Consider the following 20,693-nt stretch of genomic DNA (forward strand, 5'->3'; position numbering starts at 1 on the left):
CCTCAGATCTTTTTTCTCAACAAAATAAATCATTACAGATAATCTTTTTATGCTTCTATAGATCATTCTCTTTCTTCCCCAAAGGCAAATGCTACTATTCATTTGGTTTATATTTAGTCTATATTTTAATATTTTCACTCTGTCTATATTTATCCATAAATAATATGGTACTTCATGTGTTCTTATAAAATGACATAAGTGATGTAACACTACATATGTTATTCTATAACTTCCTTTTGTATAGTATTTTTTAAAATTATTATTATTAGTTTTTTTAACAAAAAATTTTTTAAAATAAAATTTTAAAATAAAATTTTAATTAAAAAATTTTATTTTTTTTGAATTATTATTATTAGTTTTTTTTTAAGGATTGAACCCAGGGGTGATTTACCACTGAGCCGCATCCTCAGCTCTTTTTATTTTTAAAGACAGGTCTACCTAAGTTGCCTGTGGCTTTGCTAAGTTGCTGAGGCTAGCCTTGAACTTGTGATCCTTCTGCCTCAGCATCCCGAGTTCCTGGGATTATAGGCATGCACCATCATGCCTGGTCATAGTATTGTTTTGAGATTTACCTATGTGGACATACATAGATTTAGCTGGCCTACTTTAACTGCTCAACAGTATCCTGTGGTATTTATTCTCTGATGAAAAGAAATCTACTCAAAGTGATGCTACAATAGGAATTATTGAGTTTGTCTTTTGTGAATGTATGCAGACATTTTCCTTAAGGTAATAAAGTTAGAAGCCAATTGGAAGGGTCACAGGTAGATACTTCTCTTTTCACTAAATATTGCCAAATTTGTTTTCAAGTGAGTTGTGCCTGATCATACTCCTACTTTGAGTATTATGAAAATTAGTGTTTCCCTACATCCTTGGTATTGTCAGACTTTAAATATTTGGAAGTCTGGTGTAATTTTAAATATCTATCTATCTAGTATAATTTTAAATATCTATCTATCTACCTACCTACCTATCATCTATCTATCCACACTATGTGTGTGTGTGTGTGTATATATATATATATATATATATATATATATATATACACACACACACAAATATATCCATAAAAAGGATGTTTTTGTTTTCATGTTTTAATATTACAAATAAAAAGTATTAAACTTTATATATCCTACTTCAACTTCCTTTTTCACTCAATAGATTAATGAGATTTATCTAAATTGATCTATATTGTTCCAGTTCACAAGTTTTCACTGCTATTTAATATTCTACCACATACACGTTTGGTTTTGTTTACTCCTTCTCTCTCTCTCTCTCTCTCTCTCTCTCTCTCCCTCTCCCCCCCTCCCCTCCACCCTCTCCTTAGTTCCCTCTCTTTCTTTCTTTCTTTTGGTATTGGGAATTGATCCCAGGATTGCTTTACTACTGAGCTACATCTCCAGTCCTTTTTACTTTGAGACCTGGTGTCAGTAATTTCTTAGGGCCTCACTATCCGCTGAGGCTGGCTTTGAACATGCACGCTTACTTATGTATGTTTGCTTGCACATACACGTGAGGAGTTCTCTATATGGAGTGAAATTGCTATCAGAGTATAAAGATGCCCTGAATTTCATAGACATGACCAAATCATTCTCTAAAGTAACTCTACTATTTTATGATCCTGACAGTGGAGTATGAGTATTCTCAATGTTTTGCATTTTGTGAACATTTGCCATTGTTAGCTCTTGAACAGTTTGTGAATCCGATAGATGAGAAACACCATTTTATTCTAGATTAAAGTTAGCGTGTGTTTGGTAAAGTTGTAAACAGACAAAACAGAAATGCTCTAATTTGCAGCATTTGCCCATTTCTATGGTGTAGGTCTTTCGGCTGTGTCCAAGTTACCACATAACATTACGAGTGGGACAATGCTGAGTTTGGTAGAGAGGCATAATCCCTCAGCATGAGGGCACAAAATGGCTTCTTGTGGCACATCACTGGTCACATTTTAAGCCTCTTTGTGTGTGTTTGTATGTGTATGTGTGTATTTTACCATTTATGTTTCTTATTCAATGAAATTTCTGTTCATATTCTTGGTCATTTTTCTCTTGGAGTATTTATTTATTATTGATTTGTAAGAGTAAAGTATAAATTTTGTATACTAATTCTTATATGATAATTATATATAATAAATATGTTTCCCCAGACTTCCTGTCTTTTTATTTTAATGGTATATTTTGTCACACAAATGTTTTTTATTTCAATGTAAGCAAGTTTGTAATTCTAAGTTTATGGTTTGTGCTTTGTGTGTATTTACACTTATTTCCTACTCTAAGATTATACAGATGCCTTTACAAATTATATTTGCAATTTTTAAAAGTGTTTGCCTCTATTTTTAACATATTTAATCCCCCTAGAAATGACTTTTGTGTATGGAATAAACTAGGGATCTTATTTCAACTATCCTAGTAACATTTGTTTAATATGCCATTTGTTTCTCATTGATCTAAAATGTTTTCAGTCTCATAAATCAAAGGTAAGTTCTTCAGTTTGTCTCATTGGCACCTTTACCTTTTTATATATCATTATCATAATATCTTGAGCTATAATAATGAAAGTTTCTCCCCTGACTCTTTTTCTTCCTGAAAATAATTTGGAATATTTTTTTTTTGGCCTTGCAATATGAAACTTTTATTTTTAATATGATTTCTGCACATCAGAAGTATGGAATAATCCTTTTACAAATGGAGCCAACTTTACTGGAAAAAAACAACAAAACTAAACCAATATTTGATGTGAATACATGGGAGATTATGTTTCACATCCAACCAAGAAGTCTGTTAGAGTCTCTTTCAGCTTTGTAGCTGACTCTCCTGAGATCTTTCCTTCAGCCCCAATATTGCCCAGCAGGTCTTAGTGTTAGCTAATAATATGAGACAAGAAAGCATTCTTATACTTTGTGGTCTTTGTAGGCTCTAGTTTATCAAATACTCCCTTATACCTGCATAGATAACAGCTACTTGCTCTTGAAAAGCCATGGGAAAATGCTGTCCTTGCTTTAGCAACTCTGTCAGATGTACACCACAACTCAAGAGCTTTTGAGCATTAAGATCAGAACCCATCCGGGAAAAAGCAGTGATCTCATGATCCTGAGCCAACTCCAGGTTCATGGTATCTGTCGCCTGCTGCATAGCCCTGGTTCAGGTAGGGGATTTGACATGGGACAAAACATCAATGGCAGGGCAAATATCTTTATAGAACAATTCTGTTTCCAAGAAGTCCTGTTTGTCACTGAGAGAAATGACATTCATTAGAATGTAAGCAGATTTGTCACTGACTGAGTTTCTATAAAGTAGTCTGGGAGCCATCACCAGAGAGCTGCTCTCTCCAGCAGCCAGGAGTGTAGATAGAACACACCCTCAGGATAAGTCTCATGATCACAGGGTTGTTGGAATAACAGAGACAGCGTGCTTGGATAAGTTGTCATAGAAGATCAAAACAGGTTTGCCATTATCTCTAAAATACTCTCCCATAAAACAGCCCAGCTGGAGCCAGGTCCTGCAGTGGGATAGCATCAGAAGCAGTAGCTGACACCATGATGTTGTACTTCGCGGCATTTGCATCTGAAAGTCTCTTTGCCAACTGGGCAACAGTGGATCACTTTGAACCAGTAGCAGCATAGATACGGTACAGCTGCTTTTCCTTAGATCCATCACTGAAACTTCTGGTCAATGATCGCATCACCAGCAGTCAATGCTTTCTCAGTTTATCTGTCACCAGTAATCACCTGAGCAATTGACACCATGCTATCTACAGCACTCATGCCAGTCTACACTGGTTCCTGCACAGAGATTGATCCCAGGGGCTTTCAGACCCTTTCCATTAATGGGAAGCAGCAAGGAAGGTCAAGGCAGTGCCCTCATTTGGTACTTGTTATGGGATGAATATAAAGTGTCCCCAAAACTCCAGAATCAAGGCAGGAGGCAAAATAACTAGGTTATGAGAGCTTTAGCCCAACGAGTTAATTAATCCATTGATATGGATTACTGATAGATTAATAATTTGAAAGGACTAACTAGGTGGTAACTGTAGGTAGGTGGGGTATAGAGGGATCAATTAGGTCACTGGGAGCATGACTTCGGGATTTATTTTTATCCTTGGATTCTTATTCTCTCTGTCTGCTACTTGGCTGCCATGCCCTGTGCTGCATTTCTCCATCAGGCCCTTCCACCATGATGTTCTGCCTCATCTTGGACCAATGACTATGGATTCAGCCATCCATGGACTGAATGTCGGAAACTGTGAGCCCGATAAATCTTTTCTCCTCTAACTTGTTCTTATCAAATATTTTTGTTATAGAAACAAAAAACTGACTAACATAAAACTCTGGGTAGTATTGTATAGTGGTTAAGGGCATGAAGATTAGAGGAAAATTGGAGAAGAATCTTGGTTTCTCTGTTACTCTTTGCCTGACCTTGGGTACATTTTTTTCTTTAAACCTGTGCCTCTGTTTTCTCATGTATAAAATAGCCATGATATTAGTGCCTATGTTATAGATGTGGTTATTAAGGAGTATTACAGAGTTGCTTAAAGTCTTTAACAAAGTAGCTGATTAGCAGAAAATACTAATAGGTATTTGCTATTATTCCAAAGATAAATTTAAAATTAACTTAGTGGGCTTCCTGAAATATTCTACCAAAAAATTAATGGGAATTTCACTGAAATTATGTGTTAATTTGTGGGACAATTGATACTTTTATGATGTTGATTTTTTCTCTGCATCCAAGTAGCATATTTCTTCAAATATTTAAGTCTTTATTATTAAATTTAAAACTTTTCTTTCATAATACTTATGTAGATCTTTTGTTATATCTCATATAAAGTATCTTTTATTCTTTGTCATTATTATATATTGTAGCTTAACATTTTAGACATTTACTTTAATATGAGTTTTAAAGTCAGGATAAGTTTCATAACATTTTGAGGGAATTATGTTAAGAACATTATTAAATTAGTAGATTTATTTGGGAAGAACTTTTGTCTTTGTAATATTCCCTTTATGTGTGTGGTATATTTTTCATTTATTTTGAATTTTTTAATGTTATTCAATACATGAACATATTATACTTAGGCACTTTATATTTTCTGTTGCCACTTTGAAGAAAAATTTATTTCCATTAATTTTTTTTATTTGTGTATGATTGTAGATAGGGATGCCATTGATTTTTTTTCCTGTTTAACTTGCTGCTGAAGTTATTGTATTTATAGTTTTATAAATTCTTGGATTTCATATGTAAACAATCCTCTCACCTGCAAATAATAGTCATTGTGTCTCATTTTTTGATGTAAGTAATATTCATTTCTTTTATCATTTTTGTTATTGACTATGAATTTCAAGAATATGTTGAATCATAGGAAAGATAGACCATAAATGTGGGCAGTTTTCTTTGGACAATTAGTATAAAGGTGAAATCTGAAATTATATCAATAAATTCTTTGCAGTCTGTTATACTGATACCCATTGGTGTTTCCTGCACTTTCTTTCACCTCTGCTTGACTTTGTAACAATAGGCATTGTCATTTGGAAAATACTGGCTTGCTGAAATATGCAGTTCTTCTGAGGGACAGATTTCATTATACAGCACAGAAAAAAATCACATTCATTAATATAGCCACTGATCTTGCTAGAGTAGTTTTTAAATATTGCAAAGTCATCAAGCTCACAGTGATGAGTACAAATTTTCCAAAATTCTAATTTTCGCTTCAAAGCTTGAACTTTATTATTGGCAATAGATATTGTTATTAGTTGTTATCCTTCACGTGTCACACTTACTACATTTATTTTTGAGAAAAATATATGCCAAAAACCCAAACATGGAGAGCTATAGTTTGTCTATCATTCTTTCAAGTATAGATGATGTTCCATGGGAAAAAAATGGTAGTTCATTTCACCATCAAACACGGGGACAGTAATTTTTCCTTAAGAAAGCACACATACTCCATGTGCAACAGAAGTGCTTTCTTTGTATTTTCCATTTTGTCACACTTAAAAGACATGTACTCAAGGATTGAGATTTAATAGGATTAATAATATCATGAAGGACAGCCATGAGAAAAACTGGCTTTGTGGGGTGTGGTGGGGATATTTGTGTGTTGTTTTCTACAAGTGCCTGTGAAAACTGTAGGACTCTGAGCACATGACAATCTGTCCCAATCCCTGCTTTGAGCATGGCTTCTAGCAATAAGGCACCTACATCCCTAGGATGATCCCAGCCCTCCTAGAAGTGCCCCCTGAGAAAGCTTAGTGCTGCCAGAAAAGTTTACTATGTTTTTTTTCTAGCCAACATGCTCTCAGGGGCATTCGTGACTCTCTTTTCTTAAAAAATTGTCAAAATGGACTCACAATTTTAAGTATGTAACACTTGCTTCTCTCAAGAGGTTGTGTGCCATTTCTTTAAAATGTGACATCAAGAAGGGGAAAGCCTCTGTCTCTCAGTTTCTGTGGAGGATAGGACCCTCTCCTGGGAAACTGGCAGCTAGCAGTCACAGCTGGACTGGTATAATGATATTGACCAACCCTTTGTACCTTTGCACTATTCTGTTTCTATGTTCTTTCTTGAAAAAGCCCAAATTATCCCTACCCAAATTGGAATAGAGCTTCACTTTTTTTTCTTGCTGTCATTTTACTGAGTACAATCTGCTTTCTCTGACTTAGCTAATTACCCGTTGTGTTGACTTTGGAAAGTGGCAGTGACTTCTAGTATGTTAATGCCTTGGCTTGAGCAGTTTTATCCACTGTAGCTTTTGTAATATCTGGGCAAATGTCAACACAACAAAAGTGGCAAATAACAGTCTTGTCCTAGTGTATCCTTTGCAATCCCTTTATTTCAATGTTCACTATTATTATTTTTTTAGGTGTTTCTCTCATAAGTAACAAGATGCCGAATTGAAAACATCTTATCTGAGGGTCTTTCATTAGGCAATTTTAATCCATTTATATTTGTTGTTATTACTGATTGATTTGAACTTAATTAAAATCTTTTATTTTCTGTTACCATGTTATTTTCTCTCTCATTTATTCTGACTTGGGTTGATAGATTTATCTCACCTTTTAAATCCTTACTTTCACATCTGCCTTGAAATTAATTTGCACTTTGATTGAATCGAGAGAATCCTTTATAAAATATATTAAACTTTTGATTTAAATAGCTAAGTTTTAATTTCCAGAAATTCTAATTGGCTTTTTTCTTATCTACCTATTCTTGATTCATATCTGCCTGCTTTGATTTCATAATTTTTGTTCTTATGCTACAGATGTTATTCATTTCTTGAAGATGTAAAACATTTCTATTTTGAAGTCACTTTAGACTTCCTGATTGGGTTTTATTTCCTTAGCTTTGCTATTTTTAATATGCTTGAAATTTCAGCTTGCAAGCTCATCCTGAGTGACAATTCCTTTTCACAGCTTCTCTGCTCCTTATTTCCTTTCTTTGACTTTGTAGACTCAATCTCTCCCATGAAGAGCCAGTTTTTATAGTGATGTCTCTATGTTCTTGTTCCATGTGATGTTGGAGAAAGTAAAGACCCAGTTATGCTCCTTCAGGCAGCCAGTATCTGGGGGTTTTCATAGGCTTTTCAATTAGGCAAAAAATGCATATATATCAATATACTATGAATATTCCTAGAATCTGATTGATCTGGTGGCTGTAGCCCCACTTACCTCTGTTTTCTTTTATGTTCTATTTTCAGCTTTTTTTTTTTTACATATTTATATATATCTTAAATTTTCATGTTTTAAATCTTTTTAAAGAATCCAATCTTTTGGCACTTTTGTGGAGTGTCATAGAGAAGATTATTCATTAATTCAAGGCACCATTTTGACTAGAAGACTTTAAGCTATTTCTTTAGGGAGTTCTACTAGATAAAAAGTAGCCTAAGTAATAATAACAATAGAAATAAGGGTACTAGATTAATTAGTAGAATGTTTAGAACAGAGACAATTATGCATATTGAATTCTCTGTAGCACTCACCAGTGTGTTATATATCATAGGGACTCAGCAGCCATCAAACTCTTGGCACTTTGATTTCACATTTGTGGTTTTGAATTTTCCTATGACCTCTACACAGTTCTAAAATGCTGGTCCTCCCAGCACACCCATCAATATAACCATGGTTCTTTCTTCTTTATCAAATGATCTTTACTGGATGTCATCAAGTACTCACAACTACATTTTTTAAGTATGTGTAATAGAGGTGAGATAGAGATTTGTTTGATACATATTAAAAAACGGTCAAATTAATGATTCAGGTATGAAAAGGAAGCATGACTTTTAGTAGAATATGGTTTTGGAGAAAGCCACAATCCTTTTTGTAAGAAGTTCTGAAATAATGAATTTAAGGACATGTAGAGGACTTGAAGTATTCCTCATCAATATCAAATGCTCATTGTAAATATTTGTTAACTTTGTGTAATTCAAATTTGTTTTGGAAGTTGCCTACGGGAGAAGATTTGAGAAATAATTGGAAAACTCCACTGTCCCTAAATTCTTACCCTATTATCACAGATATTTCATAATGATTCACAATATTTTTAGTATAAATTGGGCATCCCTAATCCAAAAATTCAAAATCCCAAATGCTCCAATGTCCAAAACATTTTGAGTGCTGAAAGGCCACCACAAGTGGGAGAGTCCGCACCTGGCCCCATGTGATGGGTCATAGTTAAGATGCATGCTCACTAAAAGTTTTATATAAAGTTTCCTTCAGGCTATGTGTCAATGGTGTATATGAAGAAATGAATTTTGTGTTTAGACTTGGATCCTATCTCTAACATATCCCACTGTATATCAAGATATTCCCAAATCTGAAAAAATTCCCAAACACTTCTGTTCCCAAGCATTTCAGATAAAGGACACTCGACCTGCATTGATCTCTTCTTGATGATGTATCTTAACATTTGCATTCATCTGTTATTGTGGAGGGAATAAGCACATTGTCACAACATTTTAGACTAAAGGTTTTCAGACCTCCCCTCCCCCCAATGCTTGTTGAACTTCTCCTATGTGCCAGAGACTCTTACAGGTACTACAGATGATACAAGGATGGAAAATAAGCATTTGGTTGGTGTTTTTTTTTGAACTCACAGTCCTGATGAGAAAGGTTGGAATGAAACATTAAAGCATAAGGTAATAGGTGCTCGTACATGAGCAAAGCTATCCTTTGACAGCTTGAGGAAGCAACAGTAAGAATTTCATGAGAATTAAGGAGTCTAGAAAGATCACATTTGAGTCTTGTGAAGGAACGGTAGGAATGTGCCTTCTCGGAAAAGATGGGAGTGACATCTCTGGGACACACCAGCATTTTGAGAATAAGTCCAGCTCTGGAAGGAGAAAGATGGGGAAAGAAATATGGCTCTGGGAAAAGGGTAGGGATGTCAAAGAACGAGTTCTTTTTTTATAAGAAAAATCCTTTATTCCATGACATTAGGCCTGAGGGTGGATAAGACCTCAGTGATTTTTTTTCTTTCTTTCTTTTTTTTTAACAGGAAGCCTGGGGTAGAGTGAAGAAGATGCTTGCTTAGAAGTTGGAAGGTATACTGTGGCTGTGGCTTGCTTAGAAGTTGGAAGCGCACTTGACTGCCAAGTGTGAGGCACTGGGTTTGGTTCTCAGCATAGCATGTAAATAAATAAAATAAAGGTTTATCAACAAAAAAAATCTAAAAAAAAAAAAAAGAAGTTGGAAGGTGCTTAGTTTTCTAGATAAGATCCGCTATTTATTAGTCATATAATCCATTTTACCTCTTGGAACTTTAGTTTCTTCATTAAGAGAACACAGTAATAACAGTTGCCCAGCCCCTGCAGTGAGTTCTTAAAATAATAAATAACATATTTGAATAAATGTTGAAATTGTAAATATTATAAAGTTATAGGATCAGGTATGAAATTCCATTCAGTAAATTTCTGGATCAGACTAATATAGGGATCACCAGGGATGATGCATCAATAAAGGATAGATGTAAGATATATAAGCTAGTAGAATGGTATAGGAAAATTTTGCTCTGAGGACATTTTCCGGATTGTGGTTGGGTTGCCACACAATGAACTCTCGTATATTATACACATCATCAACCCTAGTCCTACTCCTAGTCTGCCATTTTGCAGATGGGGATATGAATGAGATATGACTGTAATTGAGGATGGGAAAACCCACCTATAACAATAAAGATGGATTTAGATGAATGCCACTTGGCCAGAGGGATAAGGGCATCATTTTTGCACACAGATAACCACTACTTTAGGCATGAATAAAAGTGATTTAACCTATTTCTTCTTCAGAAAAAAATAGCTGTTTGTTGATATTCATAAGGACTGGTACTTAGGAATAAGTACTGGTATCCCAAGGATACCAGTATCTGTAGATACTTGGGTCCCGTATATAAAATGGGACATTTTAAGTCATCTCTAGATTACTTATAATGCTTGATAAAATATAAATGCTGGGAAATAGTTGTTATGTTACATTGTTTAGGGAATAATGACAAAAGAAAAAAATCTGTACATGTTCAGTACAGATAAAATTGTTTCTTCCCAAATATTTTCAATCTGCTATTGGTGAAATCCACAGACGTGGAACCTACAGATACAGAGGGCCAACTATACTTGCTAATTCAGCAGATACTGTACACACATCTTTCATTACACTTTTTTTTTTTTTTAGGAAAGAGCATTCCTAACCTTTGTTTTTTTCTACATGATACAAAATTAGCTAATGACTAATAAACCAAAGCAGCAACCTTGGATTTTGTGAAAGTTAAGGAAAATTTAATGCCAAGAGCTCTACATCTGCAACTGAAATTAGTCCCAGTGCACCCCTTCTGCTCTCAGATTCTGGACAAGCCAATAAAATACTAGAAGACATGCAATACAATGAAAATTGGTTCTTTGGGTATCATAGCATCTTGACTTAGAAGGATTTTAACCTTGGCCTTGTGCTTCCTGTGGGGCCTGTTGCTGATGCTGCTCAAGTGCTGGAAATATCAAGCAGGATAAAGAATTTTTCATCTGAGTAAAATTAAAAATGAAACCTTCAAAGTCTTATTGATTCTAGACATGTTCTATATGCATTAAATTGAACCTAATGAACTGAGAAATGGGCATTTCAGCACATATAGGTAAGAATTATTTGTGTGAGAATAAATTGCTCACATGCCCTTTATCCAGCAATATATGTATCTGTCGACATGGGTGTATAACACTAAAGCATTCCGTTGAATATTTTTGATATAACTGAGAGTCAGTTTTTATTCAGGTCACTTAAATTCTATTCATGGCTAATCCATCATTAGCTCTTGACTTTGCTTCTCTAAAATATAGGTGGACAAGATTTGATGAATTTTTGACTATAGGAAACGTTGAATGAGATCTTAGCATGAAGAGCCTATGGAAGAACGTATGGCTAGGTAATGTTTGTGAGCTCCTTATCATGGTTGCAATATATTACTTGGTTTGCTTCCATGTCTTAGTTCTATTGTCTGTTCATGTGCAATCTTACTTACCTAGTGATTTTAACTGTCATCTATGTTGTTAAGACATTTCAACCTGTATTCCTATCTTGACCTTGGCCTTGAACTTTCGGTGGATCCTGGAGAGAGAAACTTAAATCTTAAGGGGGCCTGGAATTTAGCATGTCTAAAGTTTAACTCATTGTGTTTCCACAAACCAAACCTATTAATCTCCTATACTTCAGGCCTCCTCAAGCTCTATGGCTACTTCCCTTCAATTTCCTTATTCAGTTACCAAATCCTCATAATCATCTTGCCTAAATTTAGCTCAAATGAATCAAGTTTATTTTACTTCTGATCTGTTTTCAGTTCAGTGTCACTTTTCCTACATGCATTTTCATGGTGTAGCTAGAAACATAATCCCCTTTCCAAGGTGCACACTTGGTATAGGAAACCCTTGGTGCTTTCTTAACTCCGTAGACTGGAGTGTGGCATCTTAGGAGGGTTCATAGGGCCCTTGCTTTCTTGGTCTACCCCTGCCTGCCTGGCTTTACCCCTCAGTCTGAAGGTACCACAAAAGTGCTTGTAGCTCTTGGCTCAGCTGCATCTCTAGGCATCTCATTAGCCCTTACTCATCTTTCAAGACTCAACGTGTTTTTCTCCAGAAAGTTGTCTCTGAAATTCAATTTAAAATAGTAAATGCTCACTGTGTGGCTTCACATCCTTTTCAAACCTCTGTGTAGTGATTTTTTCCTGATGGTGTTTTGTCTCTTCTTCACTATATTATAAGATGTATACAAAAAGCCTATTTTGTATACATCTTTACATCCACAACATCAAACCTGAGCCTTTCATGTGGCAAATAAGGATTCATACTAAATTGTCTTTGAGTTAGATGAATACATTCAATAGTTTTATATAAGTTTTCCTGTCCTTTGGCTGATAGTTCTGGGTAATTGGGTGGATTATTGAAACACACCTTGGAAGAATTCTTAATTGAGATGTTCTCTGTGTCACGTATAGGTTAAAAGCAGGTTTTAAGCAAGTATTATATTTTTAAGAAGTCCTAATGGATGGAAATCAAAGCTTCAGCTTATTCCTTTAAGATACTGCTTAAGTTTCTGGGAACTGGGTGTGCTTTTGGGATTACATGTTTTCTGCTATCATATATCATAATAAGTACTATCGATGTTTGATGTGTTAAACATGTAAATATCCTTTATATAAATTACTCCTAATAATTAATGACCACCAAATTGAGTCATTCACAGTCTCTGAGCTCCCTTCCAGTTTTAAACTCTACCCAACTGCTAAAGAAACCTTAGGACCGGAAAAAAAAAAAAAAAGAATGACTTTATCATGAATGCTGGATGGGAACATTCTTTGGTCATGTTGATTATCTGAAATCTCCTAGAGTGGCCCCATCACATGGCCATCTGCAGCACCTTGAAGAAAGTTCAAATGCTTCATATTAATGTGCTCTCCTAATCATTTTGATAAGCTCCTTCTCATCCTAAGAATCTCAAACGTAGAGGCCAAAGAGTCTATTTTCTCTGACGAAATAGGTTAATGACCAAAACAAAAAAGTATCAATACAAAAATACACAACATCTTACCAGGTCCTCTCTCTGACAAATGATTTGTCCTAAGTAGATCTATTAGATGGAAGGGAAGATAGGCACAAGTCTTTATAAAAATGTCATTTTGGTAGTCTACATTGCCCTACTTTCCTGAGATGGGATAATATGCTTCTTTCTAATCAAATGCACTTGCTTTACTGACTTTGTATTCATTTGGTGGTTTTAGCACCAAAATGTTGAGCAACTAGACCTCTAATTTAAGAAAACTATAATGTACATATTCTTAGAAATGAGAAAAAATGTTTAGAAAATAGTAAATTTATTTGATGATGAAGCATTTTGCTCATTTAGAGAGATTTATATATGTCACCTACAATAAGAACATAAAAAAGAAGGGAACAAATCAAATGATTCAGGTTAAAATTAGTTTTGTATTTTGAGGATGTCTACAATATTTATTTTGTTTATTAATTGACTCATCCAAAAGAAGTAAATTGAACATGTCCCATGTGCCAGGGACACTGCTATGGTCCTATTGACTTAGAGTCTGGAGGGATAAAGTTTCAGTGAAGCAAGGTGAATGAATTCTGGAAATTTGCTCTACAGCATTATACCTATAACCAACAATACTGTATTATACACTTAAAAATTTGTTAACGGTAGGTAGATCTCATGTTGTGTTTTCAGCACAATAAACTCAACTAAACAGATATTCACTTAGAATGAATTCTGCATACCAAGGCCAAAAGCTTTTGGCCTTACAAGCATGATTCCAGAAATATCTATAGAGCCATTAAGCAGTGGACCTTTTCAATGATCCAGTTTTATTTGACCCAGCTCAATAGACATAAATCAAGTCTGAAATCAAATTACTTTGAGCTAGATAAGTCAGTTGAGCCTCAGTTCTGATGATGCTAAATACGCCATTGCTCAAATTAGCGAGTTTTAAAAATGTGTATTTTATTGGGTTCCTAAGAAGAGGGTTACAGAACATGTTTCTAGTTGTATTTCAATGGAAAAGTGATGCATTTCCAACATGCCCCGTTATTTTTATGGAAGACAGCTAAAGAAACAATACGGTGCTATAGACCCAGTTTACATGCTGTGGATTTATACGCACTGAAATATAGATTATATACTAAACAAAGAGTATTTTTCTGAGTTGACATCATTTCAATAGGCATACGAGTTTGATGACTAGCCTTCCATTTTCTCCAAGTGCAAATCAATGGGGTGGAATATGTGATTACAGATGTATGTTCTAGTTTTACTTCTTCAAGTGCAAAGAGGGAAATGTATCATTGCATGCTACATTGGTGTTATGAGATACCATCATTCTGTGCACCTCCCCCATTTTTTAAGTTGCTTTCTGCCTTTTAAGATGCATCATTTCACAGCTTCACTGCTGTTGTGAGCCTGGCCTCCCTGTCCATTGGAGGACATCGATTCCAAGGTGTTTTTTAAAAAACCAACACCTAGTTGTGACGTCTACTGAAGCTATGGTAGGCTGCTGACTCTGGATTCTTGGTAGCCTCTGGTCTGCTGATAAAGATCATTTTTTCTTCTGGAGAAAAAGGGACTAGAAATTGGAATTTGATTGGTTCTGTTGTCCTTTATGAGTGGTTCAGAGTCTCTCAGACTACTATGTATATCCAAAGTGTGACTTGTACTCAATAATCCATGAACTAGTAGGTGAATGTGGGTATTGATAGCAAACCCAGGCAATTAAAGTTAACATTCCTGAAAGTAGAATACTTGTCAGCCTGGAAAAACAGGCAGTTGAGGATTGAGAATGTCCTGGAACTTCAAAGGGTTCTCTGGGGAAATAGAGGGAGTAGCTAGCCCAACCAGCAGGACATAAGTGTGCCTTGTGTAAACAAATGAAGTGACCTGAAGAACCTTCTCCTCCAACTGCATATAGAGCTCTCCTGTACATCTGGATACCTGGGGAAGCTGTCCTCTGTACAGTTCTTGGGAGTGGTGACCTTAAGGCCATGTCAGACAGTAAACAGTAGGTAAATGGAAAAGCCATCTCAAGCAGAAATTATTATCCAGTTTCCAAAACAGGAGAAAAAAAAAGAAGAGAAAAAAACAAAAAACCCCAACCATAGATTTATGTCAATAATTTGCACATTTAATAAGAAATTTTTTATACATACATTTCATTGTCACTGCAATGATTTAAGATTCCACGGCAGCTTGGTTTTCATCCCCCTCTGTAACTCTTCTGTGCTCATGTCCCGCCTCTGTCTGAAATCAATGGACCACACGAGCCACAAATGATTAGGGATGGGAAATGAAATCTATGATCAAGCAGTACTAATGAAATGCTTCACCGCAAAGCAAAGGTGGAGAAAGAATTACTGTGGGCTAAAATAAGCCTCGAATTGGGTACAGAAGAGGGGACTGGGGAGATGGAGACATAGCAAGTACTTGATTGATCTTAATGACACAGCCTTCAGTCCACCGCAATATTTATATCTTTATACATTTCTAAAGATATATAGTCCTTTGCTATTTATACATAGATACAAATATATATACATATGTACCTTAAACATTTTTATACTTGAAATTTACATATTATATATCTTCTATTTATATAGCCAATAACCTCAAAATTTATCTGTAAGATCTTGCCTAGCATCTTTGTCATTATCTGCTTGTGAAATTATAACAAGGAAACTTCTGGACAATTGGTTTTAAGAATAGTCTTATGAGCTTGGAGAGCAGGTGATCATTCTGAAATTTTACATTTTCAATACATTTGGGAAGAAATCCTTGCTCCAAAATGCATCTCTTTCTTGCTTTCTGAGACTTTCCTTTCTTTCCACCGTTGAGCCTGGTACCAAGTAGGAGTTCAAAGACGACGCCAAGAATGCAAGTACAACTGAAGGGGGTGGTATTACCCAAATTACTAAAGGGAGGTAAGGACAAATTTTTGGATAAAATGCAGTATACTGGGTACCTGAAGTAGATAAAGGAGAAAGAATTCCAATGGCCAGTGAATTGGCTATAGAAAAGATGGGCTGGTGTTATCAAGACAAATGATTCCACAACAATATGTAGGTGACTCATCTTTGCTTTTTAAAACATTTTTTTTATAAAACTTGCTCAAAGTTCTTGATTTTGTGCCAGGTACATATTTACTGGTTTCACTGGATTTCATTATTAGCAAAATGAGGCAGGTACATGTTCTGAGCTGTGTCAGCAGAAACTACACCTTATAAACTGGCATCTGTCACTTTCTCCCTTCTTTACCTGACCTATTCCTCTTTTAAAACTCAGGTAACGAGTTCCACCTTCCAGAAAGCCCTCCCACAGGCCCAGGATGATGCGTTACTTTCACTCATGTTCCTGGTGTACCTGTTCCTGCTTAGAGCATGGCACTGCCCTCTGTTAGTACAGACTTGCTTTGTTCATCTCATCAGACAGCAAGCTCCTTGGCAACAGGAAAAAAAAAATGCTACATTCAGTTCAGCCACAGTGTCACCTTTCCTATCTGGAGAGTTGCTTATTGAATAAATGAACAAACCCTTTAATTAATATGACAGATGAAAAGACTGGACCGCAGGGACTTGGTTAGCCACTATCTAACATGGAAAAGTCCCAGGAAATATCTATTTTATTAACATAGTGCACTTTAAAAAGTTGTATCTATTTTTTTTTCTGAATTAAAAAAATTAGGATTCTTTTCAGCATTCTTGGCCCATATTTTCATGATGAGCCCACTGTGGGGGGAATATGATAATAGATCCTATATGAAATTTGGAACCATAATTGAAAATGCTATAGAGAATGGCCATCTCTGAAATGTACACTAAGTCACCAGGAAAGTAGGCGGTTGAGGGGAACTATTGCCTGAAGGCTAAATTACCTGAGTGTGTGGATACCTTTCCCTGGAGATGGTGGCTACTGGAGGCCAGAACAGACCTTTCAACAAGATTAAAGAGATGCTATTAATTGCTATCGATCATGGGTCAACAAATTAAATTACATCTGCAACTGCATCTCTGAAAGGTCTAAATGAGAAATGCTGTTAATGGGTCTGGCTGACCCAATGTTGTGATTAATTAAAAAGAAAATGAAACCCAAAAAACAAACAAAGGCAAAAATATATAAATAATGGGAGAAGGTTAAGCATCTTGGAAATCTCAAATTGAATGGCTTTTCCAGGGCCGAACTCACCATTTAACCCTAGAGGTTTGTTTGTTCAAACAGACAGACAAAACAGAGATGGCCATAGTGGACAGCCAAATAATCCCTTTTCTGAATTTCCAGAATCCTGGTGAACAACAATACAGAAAATAAAGTCAGCATTTTATATTCCAAAGGGGCAAGAGCAGAGAGAGCTGTTGGAAACACATAAGCAGTTTGTATCACAGTATGCAAATAAATTCTGGAAGGAGATTAAATATGCAATAAACTAATGAAAGAATTCTGTTATACTTGCCCTTCGGAATTTTGACTTTCATTTCAAGGACAGTATGAAAAACAACTCATGACCAATAGTGAACTTTGACCCTTCAACTTGCGATTATTCAAACTAAGATGAAGATAATGTTGGCAAATAGAAACAGGATTGGCTGCCCTAGAGACAAGCAGATCTGATCCTAAATAGCTGAAAAATCACCAGCATCTTCAGCATAATGCCCTAAAATAAGGTCATGTGCCCCTTCCATGCAATGCGTAGCTTCTTCTTATTGGTGGTTGTTATTAGCATCAGTGTTCTTCTAGTCATTTAAGATAGCAATGTGACAGTTTTTATTTTTGAATTCCCATTTGATCCTCCATAGAGTCCTGTTGTCCCAGCTGTTCTGTTTGAGTCTCACTCATATCAGATTAGAGTCTTATTATTTTTTCCTGAGCCTTTGTAATTACCTCTTATTAGTGTCCCCACCTCTTTCTCTCTAGACCTCAACTCATCCTTCATTCTGCTGTCAGAATTGTTTCCAAGACAGAAATGTGGCCATGCTACTCTCTGATTTGACATCAGTTAGTACAAAGTATCAATGAAAACTAAGTTCAATTTTCTTAGCATGATTTTCAAGGTCTTAACAAATGGGTTTTCTTCCCAGACACATCTCTCACGGTATGTCTCCACTCAAAATCACACCTGACTGCTTGTCACATGCGAAATAGACTATTCACCTAAGTAACAAGATCCAAATCCAGCATCATCTTACCCACATCTCCTCTGTTGCCACCAGTCCTGATAGGGCCTTTTTAAACAGCAGACTCTAGTCTAAGCTATCTTATGGATGCTATTCTGTTAAACGTTGTCAACCCTCCATTATAAAAGCTGATTCTGCATCTTTCTAATTGAGTGAGTCTGAGAAAAATCACAAAACCTCTCTGGACTTCAGTGTCCCAGTCTGCAAAATGGGAACACCAGTCCATAATTTCATGGTGACTATGAGGATGGTTGAACTAATGGATTCAAGTCATTGTCTCATGTAAAGTAGCCATTTTAGTGTCCAACACATGGAAGGGGCTCAAGAAATGAAAGTTGAATTTTATATCCAAATTTCCTCCCTTTCCTACTCTCTCCCCATAACTACTGATTTGGAAAAATTTTTAAACTGAAACTTAATTCTGAAAGTGTAGCTTTGTGAAAGTATCCTCACTCAAAATCAGTTTGTAATGAGAGTACAGGGACTTTTTAAATTGGAATTTGGGATTCAAAGAATTAAGAGTTCAAGATTTTCAAAAGTTAAAAAGAAAGCCATGTCACTACCACCCCAGAAAAGATTTGGACTATCAAAGAAATTTTGAGTCCTTTAAATTAAATGAAAGAAAGTCTACTCAATGCATTTAATTTTTATTTTATGAAGGGTGCTGTGTCTTGTTCATCGAAAGAATAATGTGCCTTGTAAGAATGTAAGGACGATTGGGGAGAATCAGGCATTTAAACTAGGATTGTACCGCTTGAGGCTTGCTGATAGGGCATCACCCCAATTTAAGGAAAGTATGGATGAGTTTCCTGACTCAGAGAATTTTTGTCATTCAAAATGAGGGAAATATCTTTCTTTAAAAGTGGAATAGTCCCAACATAGAGCCCAACAAACCCAGGACTTTTCATTTATGGCTTTTCTGCCATGATTTCCAGTGCCCTCTTCCTGGAACCTGAGACTGAATTGAACTGTAAACAATCCTTTAACAACGGGCATAAGGAGTGGAGAATTGGATACACAGGAAATTGAAATGCAAGAAAGTCTAATCTTGTTTTAAGAAAATATTAGAAGAGTAGAACTGTGTAGTTGTGTGTTGGGGACACCATGTTGATGTTTTCTTAGTGGTCAGCTTTTTTTCTTTCTTTCTCTAACAATGCAGATGATAGCAATTTACAAAATATTGTCCAGTTTGATTCTGTATTAGGGAGTATGTTTGTCTCATGGAGAAAGAAAATAACAATTTACTCTTACTCCCGAGGAAAGCTTATGTGCAGAAGAGGTGTTATCCTCTGGGTGGTGGCCACCAGCAACAGTTCTTGCTTGGGGTTCTTCATTTCGCTTTCAAGGCAATAAGTCTCAGGGTCTAGGAGGGAGTTTAACATGGAATGAAAAGAATATGCATTCTCTTTAGCATTTGCCTGTGAACACAAAAGCCCACTTAGGAACCACAGAAAAGGTTCAAATGAACCAGCAGCAAATGAATATATTAAATATATGAATATATTAAATACTAACAATAATGAATATATTAAATACTAATGATAATCTATCATTATTGCACAAATATATAATATATATTATATATAAATATAACACAAATATGTTATATATATAAATATAACACAAATCCTAAAATAACAAAAATATCCAAGGTCACATCATACTTCGTAACTGCAATTGGCAGAGTTCAAAGCCCTACTTTGAATTTAGGAGGCAGAACAACCATATCTTGGAAAATCTAAGAAATTTGAATATGGATTCTATATTAGATCTACTACAAAATTACTAATTTTATTAGATTTAATAATGTATAATAAAGTGGTTTTACAAGAAAACTCCACTTTTTAAACAGAGATAATTGCTGCCAGTTGCAAAGGGCTAAAAGATATGATGCTTGATACTTATTTTAAAGAAAATTTAAGGGAAAAAAGGTATTATGCAAGATTTTGATAAGTATTGAACCTGGGAAATAGGTGAATGGAGGCCCCTTATAATATTTTCTCAATTTTTGTGAAAGTTTGAAAAATTTTATAAGACATTCCGCTTTGCTACTTCCTGTCCAGTGACCTTGGGCAGAGCATTTAACCTCTCATGTTCCAGTTTTCTCAAGACAAAGAAGTAATTAGAGTGTTCCTCCCTCAGAGGTGTGTTGTATGGGTTGAAGGCATCCTGTGGACTGAGAGCTTAGAGAGGCATGAACATGCAATAATGATAGATTATCGTTAGTATTTAATATATCCATGAGGTCAGGAAAGATTTTTCCTACCATTTGCTGCTGGTTCATTTGAGCCTTTTTTGTGATTCCTGAGTTGGCCTTTGTGTAATGAAAAATGAAACTGTACACAGGCAAATGCTAACGCGAATGCATAATTCTAATTGAATGCTACTCCAATGACACATGTGCTTTCAGATGATAGAAGTCACCAAGAACTAGTCATTAAATAATGGGAGTAGGGAGAAAAGAGATTCGGGAAGGAAAATATACCACAAACAATGTT

At 35.5% G+C, this 20,693-nt stretch overlaps 1 pseudogene; it reads right to left on the bottom strand.

Annotated features, from left to right (window-relative positions):
- Positions 1-2,751: 2,751 nt before the first annotated feature.
- LOC114097867 (ATP synthase subunit alpha, mitochondrial pseudogene) lies at positions 2,752-19,529 on the bottom strand (annotated as a pseudogene).
- Positions 19,530-20,693: the final 1,164 nt, after the last annotated feature.

The sequence above is a fragment of the Marmota flaviventris genome, chromosome 11, assembly GCF_047511675.1.
Source record: "Marmota flaviventris isolate mMarFla1 chromosome 11, mMarFla1.hap1, whole genome shotgun sequence".
In the NCBI taxonomy this organism is placed as follows: domain Eukaryota; kingdom Metazoa; phylum Chordata; class Mammalia; order Rodentia; family Sciuridae; genus Marmota; species Marmota flaviventris.